The 7,669-nt window shown below is 34.2% G+C and overlaps 1 long non-coding RNA gene across 1 annotated transcript in view; it reads left to right on the top strand.

The window, feature by feature from the left end:
• The first annotated feature begins 831 nt into the window (after positions 1-831).
• Positions 832-7,669, top strand: part of LOC138368749 (uncharacterized) — a 60,580-nt gene continuing 53,742 nt past the window's right edge. The window contains exons 1-2 of the long non-coding RNA XR_011229652.1: positions 832-1,015; positions 1,692-1,760. This is a non-coding gene — a long non-coding RNA (uncharacterized lncRNA). The remainder of the gene's footprint in view (positions 1,016-1,691; positions 1,761-7,669) is intronic.

Genomic DNA, 7,669 nt, shown 5'->3' with positions numbered 1-7,669 from the left:
CCATAATCCCTCTTTTATAACATGGTGACAGCACCACACTGCTGTCTATCTAAGCTTATTAATAATAAAACAAAACAAAAATATTAAATCTATGAATCTAAAGAAATTTTCCCAGCCAATTGTTTATTTTATAGTTCAAATAAAATATTTATTATTTTAGATGTACTTATTCTAAATGAAATATACAATAAAAATTGCGAGGATAAAAATATTTATTTTGCGTATAGCTCAATAGGCTTTGGGCAGCATACTGCATTATTTTCTGACGTTCATCACTATACATGTTATATATGTTCAATATATATGTATATATACGTCATAAATGCATATATAATCAACATATGTATGTCATCAACGTATGTCCATCATTAAATTAGAATAAATATGACCGGGTTTCTAGTTCCTAATTTCCATTGGCGCGTGAAATGACCTCCGTGCTAGAAGGGCGGCAGAGGGAGGCTGACCGAGAGCAGTATTGGCACCTTGGGAGGTTGCCCAGAGGCACTGCCGCCTTGTTGGCACACTGGCACCATGTGGAACACAACGACAGGTAAGTTAAATAGTGATGCCGAAGCAGGCGATACCCAGCAAAGATAAATATGAAGGGAACAGGTCTTTTAGTAGACGTTACGAAACAATATATTTCTATATCTATATTTATATATATATATATATATATATATAATATATATATAATTAACCATTTATTTTCATTTAATATAGTAAAAACAATTTACAGTGTATAAAATTGCAGCTTGGAAATAGTTTCCTCCTTAAAAACGTCCGGGTCCAGACGGGTGTGCGGCGGGGCGGTTACTGTTACAAACCCACAACAAACTCGCCCACATGACGCGGAGGGCTGTCCCTCCAGCACTAGTAGTCTCCTGCTAGTAGTCCCAAGCGTTAGTAGTCTCCCAGCAAGTAGTTTCGAGTGTTAGTTGTCTCCTAGCTGGTAGTCTACGAACAAGAGTGATCGCTGTATAGTGTGTGGACCTACCAAGAGGACCTTAAGAAAGTAAGTGGGGCGATTTGTTGTCTAGTCATCAGCGAAGGAGAGATATTGTTTTAGGGGAGGGATATTGTTTTGATCGGCATATATTTTGAAGGTATATATCCTTCAAAAACGCAGTCGGCAATCCTGGGTTCGATTCCCCGGCGAGACAGAAATGGTCGGAAACGTCTACTTTCACCCAATGCATTTGTTCACCAGCAGTAAATTAGTGTCCAGGAGTTTGGCAGCTCTGTTGTCGCCTTGAATTCTGGGAGGGGGGAGGGTTCAGTAGTTCGACCTTTTGGGGCAGGTTACATTGATACAAACCTGAATTATATATATATATATATATATATATATATATATATATATATATATATATATATATATATATATATATATATATATATATATATATATAATACACAAAAAATCATAATAGCGTGATATATCAAATGAACAAATCCATAAAGGCCGTGATGAAGGTTCGAACCTACGTCGGGGATGATCCCAGACGCGCCTTAGTCGACTGTGCCATGACATGGTAAAAAGAATTGCAACCTGGAGTGCTACTTAGATCTAGATTGAGGAACTTAATTCGTATGTTTTTTATACAATGTGAAGCTTAGTATCAGAAACTTTATCGTGGCGTGTGTATGATAATAGCAGATAACTCTTTAACAAAAATATCTGATTACAGGTTTTTGAGGCTTGACGAACTGAGAGGAGACACTGCCAATTACTGAAGTTGGTCATCAGTATGTAATAGGTAGGTGACCATCCCATTATTTTTCTGTTTACTCAGGTGGGGTACGGGAGCAGACAACTGCAGACTCCTGTTTAAGGCTGAGAGCTTTCCCTTCCCATAGCTCATGGTAAGTCTTACCCTACTTGCTTTGTACGCAGGTGGGTACAGGAGTAGACACTTTTGAATGCTGTTAGCAGGTTGAGAGCTAACCTCCCTTCCCATAGCACATAGGAAGGGAAAGATATACACACTAGCAAAGCTCTTCTAGTGTGTACATCTAGTAGAGCCTTACCCTACTGGTTATACACACAGGAGGGAACAGGACTAGACAACTTCTGACTCGTTCAGCAAGCTGAGAGCTTTGTCTTCCCGTAGCTTATGGTACAACTCGTGTTCGCATGATTTGCTACTCCGTAAGAAATACAACTCTTTTGCCTTATCAAGCAACACAACTAATCTCTCGAGAACCAAAATTGTAATTCTAAGCGTTCCTAATAGGCCTGTATGTGCCATATATACCATCTTCTGAATTCATGATCGTATAACGTCTGGTGTACTGGTCAGTGTATATATAAATTAGTGTATAGTGTATATACACATCAGTGTACTGGTCAGTGTTGTGGGATAAATATATATATATATATATATATATATATATATATATATATATATATATATATATATATATATATATATATATATATATATATATAATATATGAACAAATCCACATGGGGCGTGATGAGGGTTCGAACTTATGTCCGGGATGATCCTAGACGCACTTTAGTCGATTGCGCTATGATATGGTAAAAGAATTGCAACCGGGATTGTTAATGCCTCATACGGATCCTGTAGCCTCTCCGAGACACAAACTGTTTTTTTTCATTTGATGTATCACGCTATTGTGATTTCTGTGTGTATTAAATATATATATAGTTTCCTACCTACAGTTTTTCTTACATGTGGGTAATACAGTATATGAGCCAACATTACTCTGTTTCCACTTTGCAGAAGACGAGTTTTGTTGTCTTGATTTCTGAAAATTTGTTTGGACAATCTTGTTCTTGAGGATTCATACTTAGTAGATTTATCTTGTTATTTGATTTTGTTACAAGTATGTAATTCTTGTAGTCCTTTAAGGACTTTCTTTAAGAATGAATTGTTATTGTAATCATGAGTATTTACATTATTTATCTTGGGATTAAGCATTTTGCTTTGATTTATCGGCTCTAGCCTTTTTCTATTAAGTCTCTGTGAGACACATGATTTACCTTCAAAATTTATCTGTGTCAGCTTTCACACCAGTGAATGCAATAGATTAGTTTATCAAGATTATATTCTAGTTTATATTCAAGGATTAAGATTGTTGTCTTAGATGAATAATAAATATTTTTACTGAGATTGTCAATGCCATTAAGATTATGGATTAAGATGGGTGATGTGCTGTTTAGCCAAGTGATAACATTTGTCAATCAACTGATTTAAGTGGCCTGTAAGCCCTCAAGTTTGTTGATTAGTATCCACTGTTTGTAGTGAACTTGTAAGTGTCCTTTTGTTTCCTGTTTCTGCAACAATTGGAGGACTGTTAGTTATTTTGACATTTTCTAGATAATTTTTTTTAGATAATTAAGTTTAAATGTATGTTTATTTTGATAATTGATTTATCCTGTCTACTTAGGTAATGATTCCAAAGATCGTCCTTCCTTTCCATCTTGGAATCTGGTGTAGCAGGCTTTACAATTATCAAAATTGTAACAATTTGTTTATAATTCGACCCCGTATGCACATCGATCGAGCCGTAAAAGGTAATAATTGTTTAAAAATAGTAAATGACACTTTTTGGCACTATTATTGATTGAAATATTGCCCCTAGTTAGGGTTTGGTCAGATCCTGTAAATTGCCCTACTGGTTTCCACCTGAAAATAAGGTTTGCTTCACTAGATTATAGATATAAGGTAATAAAATGCTCTTACTGTATGATACTGCATGAAGCACTTTTTTATAATAGTAATAATATTTTATTTACAAGAAGGTACAATGGGATTACATTAGTGATATTTTTACATTCTTGCAAAGCCACTAAAATGCCGTTTTAAAGGGTTTATTAGTATTGAGCAGCTCTGAAAATAGTTGAATAGCGGTAATGCAGGATTGTACACTTGAATGTGTTTATATAATATAGGACAGAAATAGTTGGGCACATTTCCTTTCACCTAATGCCACTGTTCACCTAGCAGTGAGTAGGTACTCAGGAGTTAGTCAGCTTGTTGTGAGGTTGCATCCTGGGTATGGTCAGTAATTCGGCCCATATCTCGATAAAAGCCAAATGTGTATGAATACACTCAGGCTTCCTGTCCCCCGACACAGAGAATTATTAATATTAAATTATAATGCTACCCCACTATGAGAAATAATGGTATACTGTAAATGAATAAGATGCAGTTGTGTCGAATGATATTGATAAAATTAATTACCGTGGTTTTTAACGTAGAACACTCACTAGTATGCTATGAATGCCTCACAAGATAAGGGATTGTGGTGGTCTTAAGTCACTGTGGACAATTTGTTCACTTAGATATGTTATTGGCTGGTTAGGCTGGGTTAGGCTATATATGTGTATAAATTATTCCAATGAAAAATAAAGAAGTTTCTTATGTATTTTAGCATTGAAATATTCGGTAAAGAAAGGACCATAAATGTGGGATAAATACCAGGGATAGATATATGAGGAAATTAAATTAAACTGCTACTTTAAAATAAGGTTGTTAATTAAAATGATAAAAATCCTTAGCTGTACAAATAGTCCAGCCAACCCTCTTGGTTTAGGAAGGACTATGGGCTGTATATCTCAAGTACATTTCTTAAGGGTAAACAAGATTATTGATTGAAGAAACACAACGAACATGTTGGTATTTATACACATATAGCATTGCATTTCATACAATTATTATATGATAAAACACAGGACAATGGCTGTAAATACTGATTCTGTTCTAACATCAATTGATCAGCCTAGCCTAGCTCTCAAACTGCATAGGCAATAACTGAGATTATACTTTGTAAATATAACAACTAGTTATATGATTCAAGCAAGATTTATATGATTTATATGCAAGCAAACATGATTACTTGATGATAACAATTGATAATTTATACCGATTAATTTATATACAGTACATATATTCATATTAGATTGTAAAGATTAAAATAGATGCTTACTTTATCGCGGAGGATTTTCCCCATGATATAACGATTAATAATTTTAGATGGACATATTTATTTCATAATCATGCAATGGGCCAATTTACACTCCACAAACACATAATAACTAATCCAAAATTGAGAACCAATGCCCATCTGACAGTTGCCACACTATATCTCTCTTGATGAGATAATTCCCTGCAAACACACAATGTATCGGTCCTTATAATTCCCTTGTTACAACTTGTAATAAAGATGTGATAATGTTGAAATAAAGTTGTTATATCTTGTTAAAACGTTTTTATAACGTATTAGATAGATATATCTAATACGTCTAAATAACTTATTTAGACTTCTAAAACGTCTAAATAACGTTTTAGAACGTTTTTATAACGTTTTAGAACGTTTTTTTTATAACGTTTTAGAACGTTTTTTATAACGTTTTAGAACGTTTTTTTATAACGTTTTAGAACATTTTTTATAACGTTTTAGAACGTTGTTACAACAGGCTATATTGGTGGTTACAATTGTTAGATGGTGTTAAACCTTGTTCAAACATTGTAGCAATGTTGTAGTTCTGTCGTGTGTTTGGCGGGAAAGGCACAGTATTTTGATGATAAGATTGCAGCTTTGCTGTAGGATCAGTTCACACAGTAGCGTTTGCCAGGATTGAGATTCTGTAGAGATGGTAAGCGACCACACGTGGTGAGCTATCTCTACACTCGTATTGTGATAAATGTATCTGTATTTTGTTCTGGTTTATCCTGAGTATCTCATGGGAGCTATTTTAGTGATTTATAATTAGTTTGTGCGGTACTAGTCTTGATACAGGGCCGTCGCACGTGTTCACTGTGTACGTAAACAAAAAAATCTGAGGCTTAAAGCAGTTGCTCGGCGGCTACCTCTCTCTCAGTGAGGGTAGCCTACAATAAAAATTGATTAATTATTTCTCGTCTAGACGATTAATTTGTGATAGTGTGATTGTAAGATAAGTACGTATTGGATTTTGTGATTATTGGTAGTACTTATGGTACTGATTGATTCTATATTACAGATTTGTAATTACATGACCCGGAATTCAAATCATGTTCCAATTGTATTTCAATTAAGCCAACTTCTTGTCGAAGCTTCTTGATCCTTGAAGGTCCATGAACAAAGTCACGTAGGCCATCCCTTGGCCTAATAGCAGGCATGACCATTGTGGTGTTGTCATGGATGTAGGATCTAGATGTATGATTCTAATGATTCTGATGTATGATTCAGTAGCTGTATGATTCGATACAGATGTAGGATTCTGATTGTGTGATATAGAAATAATACATTTCTTAGATTATAATATTGCTATGGTGGAAATTTTCCACGTGTGTATACACATCAGTGTACTGATCAGTGTATATATACATATCAGAGTATAGTGCATAGTGGCATGGGCATCAGGCATAGAGAGATGCCTGATTTCACACATGAAATCAGGTCAACTGACCATATGCAGGCTCTGGCACACAGTTGACTCATGACTCACCCCTGTTCCTTACATGATAGTTGCTTGGCACCATAGCATTAGTTTATGTCTAGTTATACAATAATAATCTCTATATATGAATGAGTCTAAAGGGGCAGGCTTGAGATGAGCTTTTGAATGATAACAGCTCTTGCTTGCAGTTTCACCAGGAATTTCAAAGAGAATCCTGGTGAATCCAAGCCATAGTTAAGAGAGAGGGAGAGAGAGAGAGAGAGAGAGAGAGAGAGAGAGTGAGTGAGTGAGTCAGACACAGATATACACAACAGTGTATATCTGTGAAGGGGAGCAATACACCAATACACACAACTCCACCCTAAAAATACTCAAGGCAACCCCGGTGTATAAATACACCTAACAGCTTAAGGCATCTGGCTGACGATATGTTGTGATTTAAAGGATTACCCGCCAATGCAGCTCGACTCACAGCCTCACTGACCAAGAGAAAGATCTAATCTAATCAATTAACCTCAACAATTAAATGCTGTTTTGTTCGTCGCGTTTGCAAATTTAGAATTAGAACATTAGAACATATGGTTGAATTTAGAATTAGAACATTAGAACATATGGTTGAATTTAGAATTAGAACATTAGAACATATGGTTGAATTTAGAATTAGAACATTAGAACATATGGTTGAAGGAAACTGCAGACTTTGTTGTATTTGACCCGTATGATGGCAGACGTCTATTTATATCCACCACCTCAAGCTCTTTCACAGGTCTAACCTACGCTTGAAACAAATCAATCGTTCAAATTAAGGCAAATTAATTTGCATTAATTTGCAATATTAATTTCAAATTAATATTGTATGCGTATATATAAAGATAATTTATTTACGTGCAAATATGCTTCGAATTTGATGGTATATAAACACATTATACAACATTTAATTTAATACATTTAATACATTATAGGATATTTAATATATTATAGGATATTTAATACATTATAGTATATTTAATTTAATACATAGGATATTTAATTTAATACATTTAATACATTATAGGATATTTAATTTAATGCATTTAATACATTATAGGATATTTAATTTAATACATTTAATACATTATATGATCTTTAATTTAATACATTTAATTCATTATAGTATATTTAATACATTTAATTCATTATAGTATATTTAATACATTTAATGCATTATCTGATCTTTAATGTAATACATTTAATACATTATAGGATATTTTGTTT

Source organism: Procambarus clarkii, chromosome 26 (genome assembly GCF_040958095.1).
Source record: "Procambarus clarkii isolate CNS0578487 chromosome 26, FALCON_Pclarkii_2.0, whole genome shotgun sequence".
Classification (NCBI taxonomy): domain Eukaryota; kingdom Metazoa; phylum Arthropoda; class Malacostraca; order Decapoda; family Cambaridae; genus Procambarus; species Procambarus clarkii.
Note: the sequence above shows the minus strand (reverse complement) of the source record. Positions and strands in the feature narration are given on the sequence as shown.